The 14,071-nt window shown below is 41.7% G+C and overlaps 1 protein-coding gene across 4 annotated transcripts in view; it reads left to right on the forward strand.

The window, feature by feature from the left end:
- flna (filamin A, alpha (actin binding protein 280)) overlaps window positions 1-14,071 on the forward strand; it is a 54,026-nt gene that overhangs the window by 9,727 nt on the left and 30,228 nt on the right. The gene's annotated exons all lie outside the window — the stretch shown is intronic.

A 14,071-nucleotide genomic window follows, 5' to 3' on the forward strand; every position in this document is an offset into this window, starting at 1 on the left:
CAGCATTAGACAGGACTTGGCTCACACTCAGTGGCATTAAACTGGGTTTAATGGGCTTTGCCTACATGCAGCTGCTTGCCTGCTCACAATACTGGTGATTTTGAAGTTGTTTATCAAACTACATGTAAATTAAAGTCATTTTCTGCTGAGCTGTGATTCAGTGCTAGTAGAATATAGCCTGCATGTGTTAGCATTATATCATCTTTATAGCCATACAGAGTAAATGAGAAGCTCTCAAACTGCTTTTCCAAGAGTCTCCAATTTTAATCTCATTTAGTATGTGAGATTGCATAAAGATTTTATGATATTTTACTTTTCCCACGCCGTCAAAGACAGACAACAACAACACTCTTCCTCTCTGAGATAAAATCTTTATCAACAGAAAGGATGTGGTCGGGGAAAACTTTTTACTCACTTTTTGTTGCCCACATGCATGTTAACTGCTTCCCTCTGCAGCCAACAGGTGAGGTGACTTCACAGTTTCATGTTAAACACTACAGTATCCTAAACCGAGAAAGGAAGAGGTGGGGCATCTTCTGCTTTTTTTTTAGGTGTGGTTGATGATAGAACATTCATGCAAAAAACCCCATTTTCACACGTATTGTGCCATCTGTCTTCTTATTTTTTTTTAGATTAATTTTGGCTGCAGATCTCTCACCCATTCCTGAATTCTCCTGTATTTTCTGATATTAATGCCAGCTCATTGTGTGCTTAATTAAACACATTGCTGGTATTCAGGGTGCAGTACCAGGCAGCAATGAGCCATCCTGCTTAGCTCTGTCTGTCTGTGACTCCTGCTGACTCACCCTCATCCTAGCTGCCCCCTTTTGACTCGTTTAATCTGAAGATGAGAGAGGAGCCTGCTCTCGTCTTTAACTTCCTTTTTTCATTGCAGAAAATGGACACACCCAGCCAGCAACCCTCACCACAAATTACCAAACTGCCATCACTGTTTAGCGTGATGCACAAAGTCTCTGCCTTTCTCTTTTTCTTTTCTTTTAACAAGTTTACTTTTAACTCTAAATCTGCATTTTTTTTTGTTGTTCTTGAAGTCATTTTCATAACATACGACTTTCTAGTTTTTTTAAAATCAAATCTTTATGTCCAGACTTCTTTCATTTCTCTTTTCAATTTTGCTTGCTTACTATAAATGGACCGATATGCAACAGTGCCCAGTGTAACGGTGAGTTACTCAAGAGACGCCAGAAGTTCACACTCCAGTACTTACTATGCTGATATGTAAACCAGATTTATAAACAGATTTACCCACAAGCAATCTTTTTTTCCTAAACCCTAGATGTAGCACCTGGATTAGGTCAGGGTGTAACACCAGAGATTGTCCGACCAATGAAAATGTGGTCAGACAAAAGCATATTGACCAACCAATCGACCAACTGACCAGGAGGTGTCAGCCCTAATAAGAATTGTAATGAATATGATACATAAATGTGTGTGATTGGAGGGGGAGGGGGGCAGTATTAGGCAGTGACCTCCTTTAGGATCCTATTGGCCTGAGGGTAGAAGCTCTTAATGAGCCTCTCAGTTCTGGCCTAGTGTTTCCTGTACCTTCATCCCAGGTGCAGTGGGGACAAAAGGCCAATATTCAGGTGGTTGGGATCCTTAATGATTCTCTCAGCCTTATTTCTGCACCAATGCCTGGTGTAAATATACTCTTGGCAGGGTAAAGCACTGAATGAACCACTCTTTGCAGTGCTTTGTGGTCCTGTTAGGTACTGTTTCCATACCAGGCAGTGATTTTCCCTGTCAGGAGGCTCCCAATGGTGTGTGAGTAGAAATTCCTCAGTATTTGAGTGGATACCCAGAATTTCCTCAAATGTCTTAGATGAAACAGTCTCTGCCATGCCTTTCTCACCATTGACTCAGTATGCAGGACCCAGGTCAGGCCCTCGTTGATGTGGACATCGAGGTACTTGAAGTTATCAACCCTCTTCACTGAGGACTTGTTGATATAACGGGGGCGTAGTTCCTCCTCTGCTTCTTCTCGAATTCCACTATCAGCTCTTAAGGCTTGTTGACGCTCATGAGTAGGTTGTTGTGACACAAGCAGGTCAGGTCCTATATTTCCTTCAGGTAAGCCTTTTCTTTGTTATCTGCGATCAGACCCACCACAGCTGTGTCGTCAGCAAACTGGATGATGGTGGAGTAGAAAGTGGCAAAGTGATTGTTGTACTGGGGCTCAAAACACAGTCCTGGGGTTAGGGATGAGGGTAGAAGAGGTGTGTCCGCTATCATCACAACGTGGGGTTTGCTCGTACGGAAATCAAGGATCCATATGTAGAGTTGAGGTGTTCGATCCTCAGTCTTCGGGCTTCGTTACGAGCCTGGTGGAACCTAAATGCTCGACTGTAGTCAACGAACAGTAATCTCATATAGCTCCCTTTCTTGTCCAGGTGAGATAGGGTGGCGTGGATGGCGTGTGCTATGGCGTCTTCCTTTTGATCAGTTGGAATGATAGGCAATCATTAGTGGGTTTGAACCAGCTGTTTAAAGCACATCACTACAGAGGTGAGTGCCACTTGGCGGTAATCATTCTGGCAGGCCAGGCAGGTGCTTTTTTTTGTTGTCTCCCATCCATTAACCAAAGAGCAATCACAGCCACAGTAGCTGTGAGGCTAGTCTAGCACTGCATTGCTTTAAACAATTAATTGAATATCAGAATAGCTCTTTAAAAACACCCAAACTGGACTGAGGAGCTTGCTTATCAGTGTCTCTGGTTTTAATCACAATGCTCTCACATGTGTCAATACCATCACTCAGATCAGGGTCATTACTTGCAATGGAGCCACCTTCTGTTTTTTTCTAGTTTCGATTAGTCTAGCCTGCCACCCTTGGATCAGCTTGTTACTCTGTTAGGTTTTTGAGGTCGTTTAAGTCAGACAATCTCAACTATTAAACTCAGCTGTTGCCCTGCAGCAGTCGACCGCAGTGACACACACATCACGTCACATTCCCAGCACACACACTGCAGGTTAGTGTTCACTGTAATGATGTTTTTCAAACCAACAGGTAATGTCTCTTTCTGCAGTTTTGACAAAAACCTCACATGATCTGGCACCGGCAGCAGACAAGTGATTACTAATAAATCCAGAGGAGAACTCGCATGTATTCAGTCAACAGGAAAGTTAGAGTAGCAAGGCTGCCATCTAGCAGGCAGTGGACTGAATGAGGTGTCTTACTTGAAGCACTGATCAGATTGTCCATCATGGCTCAGCTTCTATGTGTCTGTAGATCTAGTTTTCTGTGATTATTGTTCTTTTTTTTTTAAGTCAAACTAATCCAAATCTTGCATCCGTCCAGTGAGGACATTCCTGTTGTGCTCTCCTGTGCATGTGTGTTGCGTGTGTATTCCACTGTGCTCATCACACCTCTGTTTGAACAAGCTCAATCATTCCACTTGGCATCATCCTGTTTGTTTGTGTTGATGCACAATACAAGGCACTGACACACACTAGCTGTCGAGCAGACAAAGACTGTTAGTCATTAAACATTGTTTTCATTGCGCTGATTTTCATTCCTTGTCAGCAGCGTATTTGCTCCACACCATCAGCGACCCGGCCCCTATTTAAAAAAACACTACATAACACTTTATCTGTGCTTAACCGAACCTGTGTGGACTTGGGGGGGGGAATGTTTTTAAATGATTGTGCCAAATTCTTCCCATCATCCACATGGGCAGGATGTGAAATGAACAGAGCTGTGGTGTAACTTCTGTACCTGGTTGCTCTCCTGTTGTTGCCTAGGGGCAGAGAGTGCAGGTTGAGACAGACATCTGTGTGGCAACAGACGGGCTTTCTCCTCCAGTAACATAGTTGCATAATAATGAAATGCGTGTTATATTACTAATAAAGGGTTGGAAAACAAGGGTTAGAGGAGCTGTTGTCAATCGAGCCTTAGAAAAAGACGTGGAGTTAGACCTACGGCTTGATAAGAGTCATCAAAAGAGAGCTCATATGTGGCTCAGTTGTGGCTAATCAGACCACTGAGCATTTCCTTGAATGCATTGTCTTTTCTGTGAGGTATTGCATGCAGGCCAACTTGGTGTGTTGCAATTGGGGGGGAGAGTGTGTCAAGTGTATGTTTGTGGGAATGACAGTAATTCAGTTTTGACTGTCTACCTGCACTGATATACCTCGTTTATTAGATTTGAACAGATGGACAAAGCACCATACCTGACAAGATTAGTGACTCTTTTTATACTTTTATAAAAAAGTATAAAAAGAGTCACTAACACACTGGTAGATCTGGTAGGTCTGACAATAAATCCTTCCACACTTCACTGCTTGGATTGTTCAACACTCACTACTTTGTGGATGCATCTGTGATAATGTGCATTTGATAGCAGAATGATGCTTCCCATTAACTGTCAATACCTGCTTGTGGCCCAATGTATACCATTAAAAAAAACGGTGCATAAGATGCAACTTAACGTGATTTTTTTTTTTTTTAATTTAAAAGTGTGGTGCGTCTTATACATCAGTGTATCCTATTCACCTTAAAAATACAGAGAGAAGTTATGTAAAAGGCCGTCCACACTAAGAACAATAACTATAACTGTAAAAATAACGATGTGAGCATCCACACTTATGAATGATAATGTCCTATAAACAGCGGTGTCAAGCACACGCTGCATGCTCCAGCTGTGTCGGCAACTGATGAAAATAGACTATTGATGACCCATTACTGCTGTATGTTGTACAGAAAAATAAAGAATAAAACCAGGCGGGGTCACAGAGAGGTGCTGATTCAGTGTGTTGATCAGAAGTATTTCAGACAGTAGTTCGGGACAGCAGCAGATGTTAAAGCTCGATATGCAAAAGTGTACAGATGAGCAGCTTTTATTGAGCTGTGGCAGCAACATGCAAGTATGAACACAGATTTGAAGCCTAAAAAGATTCACTAAGCAATCAGTCCATCATTAATGATTTAGAGTAGCAGTGGGTGACATGAATGAGCTCTTCAATCGCATAATATGCAATTTGATATTGCTATATCAATCAGTAATGGAGTACGTCCTGCCAGGAAATCAATTAAACCGTTTATGGATTAAATAAGCAAATGGGACTGTTTGTATCTGATTACTCCAGTGAAGGAAATACTTAACAGATCGAGCCACTTAGTCAAACTGATGAAAGACTATTGTAAATCTAACATTGTAAGGCAGTCCTGCTGTTTATTTATATTAACATTGCTTGGAAATTACCAACCAAAACAACCAGGCAGCTTAGTAGGCTATAAATGGCATGACACAATCACTGAGGCATTGACGTATTTCTAGAGCCTCAGTGTATGTATGGTCATATTTATAATGCTAAATCTGGTATATTACTAATGGGTTCAATGACTATTTGTAATGTCTATTTGTAAGGTGTTTCACAGAGAATTATCTGCAGTTTCCTTCAACGCTGAGCTGTTTAGTGTCTTTAAGCCTTATTTTGGTTCCATGTTCTGAAACTTCACTGTTTGTATTAAAGCTCCAATGAGTAGTTGATCAGTCGATTGGTAGGAAATGATTTGCTAACTATTTTGATGATTGATTAATCGTTTTGACTCAAAATCAATTGAAAATTCTCTGGTTCCCGCTTATTAAACATGAACTCAATATCTTTGTGTTACACACTTTTTCTTATGATAAAATATTTAAGGTTGCATCCCATTTTGTCACCATTTTCTGGCATTTTATAGCCCAAATCTCTAATTGATTAATCTATAAAATTATCGACAGATTGGTCAATAATAAAAATAACACTTAGTTGCAGCCCTAGTTACGCCTCCCTCTCACTGCTCTCATCAGCATTGTTTCTAACAGCAGCAGGCAGCTTAAGTCAGCAAAATAAAAGCTCTGATTAATCCACGGTACGCTACCTGCCCAGTCACCAAACAGCCGACAAAGCTGGCGACTACCTGATGGATAACGGAACATTCAGCCGCCAAGCCGCCTGATATTTTTAACAGAAGTGGTATCAGTCTGAGTTAAAGGAAAGGGAATATTGGACTTGGATTCATCAGGTTGACTCACTGTAACTCCTCGTTGTCTAAATAGGCAGCTGTTCACCATATCAGCTTTATATGGTGATAATATGTAATGTCCCCTTACGTATAAACTAGAATTCTTGGGTTATCACAGCAACAATGCTCAGGCAGCTGCCTCGACTCCGACATCAGTCATCGGATAATGAGAAGGCACTACACAGTCCTACAGGGAAATCTTGGGGAAATAGTTTGTTTATGTAGAGACCGCCGACGTCAGCGATGTCATACAGCATCGCGTTTAATCTCTCCGTCTTCAGAAGCGACATAAAAGCTGAGAAGGGTGAGTCGTGTAGCGTAGCGCAGAGAGGAATGTCGACCGCAGGAGTGAGATAACGGAGAGTTTAGATGTTCAGTTAGGTCAAAATGGATCACTTCCTGCCAGCTCATTATCATTAGCATAACTTCCTGTCCGCGCGGGCCAAAGGGGATTGGTCAAGTGGATACTGAGGATTAGCGGAGTGCGCATTCCCCATTCAGCACAGTGGTATTCAGGCTATTGCATTACATCACAGAGTTGGAAACATGCCCCGACACCCCATGCCTCATGTTCAGACTGAACAAGCAGACATAAAATAAAGCAACTTTTTTTTCCTTTTTTTTTTTTTTTTTTTTTACATAATCACAAAAATGTGCAGTTGTTGCTTGTTGTGCTTTTCTTTCTCTTATTATGTTACAAGTTTTTTTTTTCTTCTTTTTAACCTACAAACACACACACACACACACACTGCCTGGGTTCCGGTGCCAGAAACGCGTCTGGAGGGGATCTACTTTTCCAGACCTGAATCATTTTTGCCAGGCCAAGAACTATTAATTACTTGGAAACCCAAACTCTGCTCTTATGGTCGATCGTAGTCCTCCGATGCTTCCAGGAAACAAACAGTTGATTAAAGCCACATGGTATTTATTAAACCTCCCCATTCATCATTTTATGCGGGTACCGTCTCCTCCCCTCACCTCCTCAGCCTCCTTCCTAGTCTGTCTCTTTCTTCTCGCCTCTCCTTCTTTATTTCTTCTCCCCCTATCCCCTCCAAACCTCATATTTCTTACAGCCTATCTGGTGTCCTCACCCAGATTAACATATCTGAGCCTATCCTCAGCCGGTGCTGTTGTCAGTGCGGGCTTTAAAAATGTCCCACACAGCACTTTTCGCTGCCTTTTTTTTTCTCTCTCTCCCTCTCTTTCTCTCTTCTTTCTTGGCTCTCCACCCCCCCTCCTTCTACCCTCCCCTCCCTCTCCTTCCCCCTTGCTTCCCCTTGTCCTGTCCTCCCTCTTCCTCCTCCCCCCTGTCTGTAACCAGAGCCCAGGGAATGGGATAGCTGCCAAGATCCAGTTTGCTTCTGCCCTTTTAAGGCTAAAAAACCAGGAGGAACTTTTTTTCCAATCGGAGGGGAGTGAAGAGAAGGAGAGCGGAGGGAGGGAGGGAGGGAGGGAGGGATGACTGGAAGGAGTAGAAAGGAAGAGGAGGAAGTGTAGTAGCTCCAGTGTGGCTTGTTGCTTGGCGTTCGAGGGAGGGAGGGAGGGAGGAGAGGAGAGGTGGGAGGGAAAGAAGAGAGAGCTCCAGGTCAAAGATTTTCAGTTTCTGGATGTTCGAGACTACAAGCTGAATTTGTGTTGCAATCGTGAAGCAAATGTTCAGAGATTTAAAGGAGGAGAGATTTTTTTTGGGTCACATTTGTGTTTGAAGTTAGTTTCCTATCCTACTTTTTTTTTTATCTTGCTTGGTTTTGTGGGAACATAAAGCACACAGAATACTGCAGAAGCTGCTATATTAAAGTAGTGAGTGATAAGGGCAGCATGGAATGTGTGACATTTCCTCAAAGTGTTCTGTCTGACTGTGTTTGGGTCACTCCAACCCCTCCCCCTTTTTTTCCAGGCATGTCTGAGAGAGAGGGGGTGTGTGTGTGTGTGTGTGTGTGTGTGTGTGTGGGCACCATTGTATCGCTAGACCTAGGTCACAGTATGACTTAATGTAAAGTATGCACTCTCAAAACATGATACAGTTCCACTGACTCGGTGCTTTACACCGTACATGTGGAGAGTACTGAGAGGATGAGAATGGTTGGGTGTGCTACATTACAATGTAATCCATCACTACTGCTATTGAGCTCACTACCACTGTAATCTCTAACGCAGTTTAATCCAAGAGATGATGTAAGGCCAACATTGGCCAATATTTGACTATTATTATAATCATATATTAATATTGTAGCTTGAGACTACAGTAAAGGATTGCACAACAGCGTCTAAAGTAGTTACATTTTATTGTGAAATCGGTTCGATTAAAAAGAATTGCAGCTATTTTGAGTTTTATTCAGATTTGATTAACTTGTACATGCATTTTGGCATTTAACTAGTCTCAAAACCTGCGCATGTAAAAATGTACAAAATCAGGCGTGTGCATGTGATACGAATGTACAGAACAATATCCGTGAGCGGAAAAGCATCCTCACGACACGAGGGAGAATTTCTGCTATGCGTGCAAAAAATGCAGTCTGCAGGAACACAGCAGCGATGAGTGTGATCACTGACACGTAGCCTGAGAGAACACAGGGAGACATTAATAATGATATTTAGCAGATGATTGTGTTTTTTGTTTCATTTTCACTACTTAGGAAGAAGTGTTACACGTCATAGCAAAAGGATCTGGATCAAAAAACCCACCATACTTAAACTAGTCAAATCAGAACTACATGAATAAAGAGACTCCAGACAGTCATTACAACACAGTTTCAGATTAGTGAAACCTTTATTCTGTTTATAAACTGATAAAAGTCGATGTTTCAAATAAACAAGCGTTGGAGATCAGCTTCTAAATATCGTTATTTACTTCTCCTTTAGTTCCGTTGGGCAGCTGCATATCTTCGACCGTGCCAGTGATCAAAACCGAACCATGAAAGGTCATGGCCAGTATTCAAAAGCGACCAATCAAATGAGCCTCCACCCCCCGCCTCCAAACTTCTCAGAAGTCAACTTGACTATTGAGCGGTTGCGAGCGTGTCGGGAGGGTCGAGCACGCGCTCAGAAACGCTGCTTCGCGAGGATACGTTTCAGATATTATTCCGTGCGCTCGCATCACGTGCGCACCCCTAATTGATATGGGTGTTGGTGTTTGAGGCTACTTAATCGCCGTAGACCGAAAGCAAGCCGTCTCAGCTGCGTTGCACCATCGGCTTTTATTTAATCTCTATAATATCTATATTATAGACTATTATAAACTTCTCTACAAAAGAACAGTATGAAGTCTCTACATCACAAGCTTCCACACCCACATGTGTTGCTAGAACATAGGGATGCTGCCTCTTTCTAGTGTGGCTGGACCATTATTTGGTTTTTATTGTGTTTATCTGGATTTGAATTGACAATTGAAATCAATAGACAGGATTGACTTGTAAAGAGATTCAATGTCATGTATTGGTTCTTCTCACAGACTCAAAATATATATATATCTATATCAGATCCATGCACACAAGGATACAATGAGTGATGGACAGGTAAGGGAAAGACTCCAGGTCTATCAGGAACGTCCCCAACCACACTTACTGTTTCACTCTTCGTCTTACAACATCTCACATCTAATCTGCTCCAGATGTTGCGGTATAACCTAAACCTTTTCCTCCCGCTGACGTTCTTCTCTGCGCTTTGACCTCTTTCCTCCCCCCCCCCCCTCCCTCCCTGTGATGCTGGGATGGGGGTCAGGCTACGGGTCAGGGGTTGCTATGATGTCATAGTAATGTCAGCGGGGGGAAGGCCGCAGCGACGAGCCAACCAGATGAGTCATGGGAGTTTTTGGGGCAAAAAGGAGGATCAACCACAGACGCGCACAAACTCCATACAAAAGCCTCCACATTCAGTTGACTCCATCTCTTTCCTTCTCTCTCACACACACACACACACACACACAAAACACACTCGTACAAAGAGTGGTGGGGGGGGGTATGAGTCAGCACAGGGAGAGTCTGCAGCAGTCTGTGTCCGTATATGGGCTCTGTTAGACTTGGTACGCTGTGGTCTGCCGGGAATGCTGGCAGATTCCTTGCATTTTTAATGGTTTTGTGTGTAAGAGGCATGAATCAAAGAGCAACACGTATACACACATTATCAGAAATTGCGAGCACTTTAATGTCCTAACAAGGTCCATGAGAAGGAGGAGGAGGAGGAGGAGGAGGAAGACAGCTGAGATGATGTTCAGAGCTGGACAGCTTTGATGATTAGTATGAATGCATTCATTCATGTTCACGCAATTGTTCTTCTAAGCTTTATTCATCTTTTACCTTTTTAAAATTTTAAGATGTTTTTAATTTTTACAATCTAAGCAAGAATGGGAACGCTCTTCATGTCCTCTTCAAAGCTACCTTCTGTATACTTTCAACTACAGACGTCATTTAAACTTTAAACAGTTCCCAAGACTTTCAACTATCCTTCAACTTTTTGAAATCTTAGTTTTATGAATTGTATACTTTTTTAAGTTTATAAAGGGTGTGTAGCGCTCCTTAGTGTCATATGACCTGTGATGTCACCCAATGATCCCTTTTTCAACCCTTGTAGCTAACTAGTTTTTACTTCTCATACTCGATTTACACATCAAAACACAGACAGATTTGTCTTATTTCAGATATGTCGATACATCTACATCTTCAGCAAAGTTTTAGATGCTGACATGCACGTGAGGACATACGAAGAATACGATCTGCGGTTTTTGAACGCTGGTGTCTACTTCGAGGGCTCTCTGTGGTTTATTACTAGTTCTGATCAATATACAGTCACACACAGCTGATTGTTGTTAGGCGATTAAATCCCCAGCAGTTTGTGTCTTGCGCATGTACTGACACGCATGCAGACACAAATATTGACACACATATACACACAGATGCTGTGTGGGGTGCTGAGGAGGCTGTGGCACCCCCTGCTGGCTGGGAGCTGTAACTGCAAGGCAAAACATTTTTTACTAAACAAATCAATCTAACTTTTAATTTTGAAAGTCGCGTTTTTGCGTAAACGGTCTATAAAATATGATCGTTCGTTAAATGGTCTTCAATGGAAGTCAGTTTATAAAGCACTGCCTATGGCCTGTTCAGAGTCGCCCGATAAGTTTTTGGTTATGTGTGTGTGTGTGTGTGTTGGTTGAAATTTGCTGTAGTGTTAAATGTTTGAAATGTGGTGTAATCTGTTGTTTTCCATTCAAATTAATACAAAAATCATGCATAGTGTGCAGCATTTAATATGACATCATTATATTACTTTGTAATGCTGCACGCACGCACACACACACACACACACACACACACACACACACACACACACACACACACACAGTGTCATTTCCAATTTTCAAAATAAAATCCCCAATGGTCATTGTATGTTAACAGGAAACTAGGGAATGATCTAGTTTTTCTAAATAAAAAATAAAAGCCCCAGACGCTAACTATGTTAACAAAGAACTCAACTCAGGATGAGGCTATGTTTTCAAAATAAAAGCCCCACAAAAGTTCTCTCCTAACAGAACGCTCAAGATAAGGCTTGTTTTTCAAATTAAAAGCCTTAGCTGATCAACTTACATCCCTTGATGATTTATCTTTATTCCAACAAAGACAATGAAAGGAAATCATTCAAGTTCCTGCTTTAAAACTTCCATTGGAACGTCTTTCATTGCTCACTCTATAATTTGTGTCCTTTATCCCTTTCGCCATCTTTAATGAATTAGCAGTTTTATTTTACTTTGAAATTCTATTCATACTTTTTGAAAATATTCAACACAAGCTGATTGAGATCTCCTAATATGACCCACCCATTTCCCACTTTTCCGCCTCATTCATACTCCTTCATCAGCTTCTTCATCAGGCTAGCATCAGGCTTTCAACAGCCAGCATTCATTCACGCCGCAATTTCCTAGTTATTGTTGTTGTTGAGGTCCAAAAAACGGTGATCAATCTGTCGACAGAAAACTGGAAACTCGCGATCAACTATTCAAAATCGACCATTATAATAATCCTTCATTTCATCTGCTGTGGCCTTTTCTGCTATTGTTCTGGTAATGTTGTGGTCTCATTCTAGTGTGTTTTGTTGTGGCAGCTGATAGACCACTACTATGTGGCACACCCCTGCTTTAGCTGACCTGCATTCCTACTGCAAGTACTGACCTGTGATACACATGTGCACACACCCTCCTATGAGTACAAATGAAAATATAGATGTCAGTTTATCTCTGTCTTTAGGCAACATTTCTCTGTCTTGTTCCCACCTCTTTCCTGCATTCCTTCTCTCCCTTATAATCACTTACTTTGTCTCACGTCTCTCGCTTCTTGGCTTTTCCCTGTTTCCTCTCCTCTTTTTCTTTTTTCCTACCCTTCCAGAGTGGACTGAGTTGCCCCTTGGTTGCTATTATGATCCAGCTCACTAAAAGTTCCCAAGGTAATGGGTCATCCAAATAGGCCTTTTCTTCTGACCCTGCTCTGTTTTTATTACCATTTTTTGGAGTATATTTTTCCACTGGGAGCAGCTGACATCATGTATCACAGGGTTGGCATCTTTGCCAACTTTGCTCTTTGTTGGACCTCGAACTCAGACTCAGCCAACTGAGATGGACTTAGAAATGTCCCAGATGTGGTTCTGCATGTAGGCAAAGAACTCATCTAATTTAATGGCATCTGATGTATAACTTGGATGTTTTTTCTCTGCTTTCTGTTTCTCACCTCATTTCATTACTTGACTGCTGTGTCACTCCTCATCTTCAACATGCATTAAATCTCCCCCACCCTCCTTTGGTTAAGACCTCCATCTATCTCGACTTTGTCCTCAAACTCTTTCTCATAACTCTTGGCCAAATAGGTTTCAGACCCTCCTCCTGCAGGCTTTAAATATTCAGCCTTTTCAGTAGCCCCAGCCCCCAACTGCAGCCCCAGCACTCTCATGCAAAAACATTTCAGGGAAAAAAAAGGGGCTCACTTTAGGATCATTCAGGACAACAATGCTGCTGCTACCAACATTTATTCCAGTCTAGACAACAATGACACAACAAATTAATGTGACATTGTGAACGGTGCTGAACCAGAATACACTAAAGCCTCTTCCTTGCCCAAAGATGATGTTTTTACAGCCTCGTTCTATCTGTTGTCAGGCCTTCTGGATCCCTTATCTGAGTGTTGACAAGTCTGAAATCACAGGCAAACTGCAAACTGGACACATCTGCTGTCAGATGTGGGATTCACATGCATGTCTATATTACCAGACCCAAAACTTTGACTTTACAGACCCGCTGCAGAGAGCCTGAGGCCTATCTGTACATCATTTCAGTATATCCATCAGCAACAATCTTCAAATACCTACAAGAACCAGACCTTTAACCCTTTGACCCTGGTTCTGCTGTAATCATTCTCAATTAGGACACACACACACACACACACACACATGCTACTCCACCCTTTCTTCATAACTGGCCCTGAGTAATCATCCTTCCTGATCAACTGCATGCTGCGCAACATGTTTGTGCATGCTGTGTTGGATGGTGTGTATGTGGTTCTCTCCCTCATGCCTGGACTAGCTTCTGGTTGCATCACTTTCTCCTCTGCTTGCAGTGGTATATGTGGCTCTGTCTGAACACAGAGAAATGCCTCAGATGTAATTTAGAGTAAACTGACATGTTACTTAGATATGGCATTGCATCTTTATATGGCAATATGGACTGCTCTCTGTTTGTAAAGGGAAGGTTTAAAATTGTCAAGGCTTAAAATTGGTAATTAATTATCCAAAACCTGTTGTATTAACAAACAGTGTTTTTATAAAATACAGTAGAAAGGAAAATTAAATTAGTTTTAAAAAGAAAAAAAAAGGAAAAAAAGCAGAGTGAACTTAAACAATTAAACTTATGGAGTAGGCAAAGTAGAATGGAAGTTGTTTTAAATTAAGATGGGAAAGAAGTATATGTTAGTATGCATTTGATAAACCAGCAGCAATGTATCTGCTTCATATTAAATATCTCATTGGACGGCAGTGTAAACTTGTGAGTACAGGGCTAATAACTTAT

This window comes from Scomber scombrus, chromosome 10 (assembly GCF_963691925.1).
Source record: "Scomber scombrus chromosome 10, fScoSco1.1, whole genome shotgun sequence".
NCBI lineage: Eukaryota > Metazoa > Chordata > Actinopteri > Scombriformes > Scombridae > Scomber > Scomber scombrus.